The sequence below is a fragment of the Anneissia japonica genome, unplaced genomic scaffold (assembly GCF_011630105.1).
Source record: "Anneissia japonica isolate Jap-2015-1 unplaced genomic scaffold, ASM1163010v1 scaffold123652_len585_cov95, whole genome shotgun sequence".
Classification (NCBI taxonomy): domain Eukaryota; kingdom Metazoa; phylum Echinodermata; class Crinoidea; order Comatulida; family Comatulidae; genus Anneissia; species Anneissia japonica.
In genome coordinates, this window is record NW_022751400.1 from 1 (window position 1) to 585 (window position 585).

The 585-nt window shown below is 37.9% G+C and overlaps 1 non-coding gene across 1 annotated transcript; it reads left to right on the plus strand.

The window, feature by feature from the left end:
* Positions 1 to 322: 322 nt before the first annotated feature.
* Positions 323 to 395, plus strand: Trnat-ggu. Its single transcript has one exon. It is a non-coding gene; the product is annotated as a tRNA-Thr (tRNA).
* The last annotated feature ends 190 nt before the right edge of the window (positions 396 to 585 follow it).

Sequence of the window (585 nt, forward strand, 5' to 3'; positions counted from 1 at the left end):
ATGGAGATATATCTCCACTGGTGTTGATTGAAGATGATAATAAATATTCGTGAGATACGTTTTCCTTATGGGAAAACCCAAGGGTGTATTACCACTTGGCCTCATAGCTCAGTTGGTAGAGTATCCGAACGGTAATCGGAAGACCTCCTGTTCGAGATGGGAACATACGTTTTTCTCAAATAGTTATTATCTTTAATCAACACCAGTGGATGTGTCTCCATACCGCAGTATTTTAATGTTATTTACTATTATTCGTTGCTTAATATGCAATACCTTGAGAAAAAACGTGTCCTAATAATAAACCCAAAGATGTATACCACTTGGCCTCATAGCTCAGTTGGTAGAGTATCCGAACGGTAATCGGAAGGTCTTGGGTTCGAATCCCGATGGGGACATACGTCTCTCTCAAATATTTATTATCATCTTTAATAAACACCAGTCGAGGTATATTTCCATACCGTAGTTACTTTCATCTAATTTACTATTATTCGTTGCGTGGCCTCATAGCTCAGTTGGTAGAGTATCCAACTGGTTCGAATCCCGATGGGGACATACGTTTTTCTCTTTATTAATTATTAATCATAT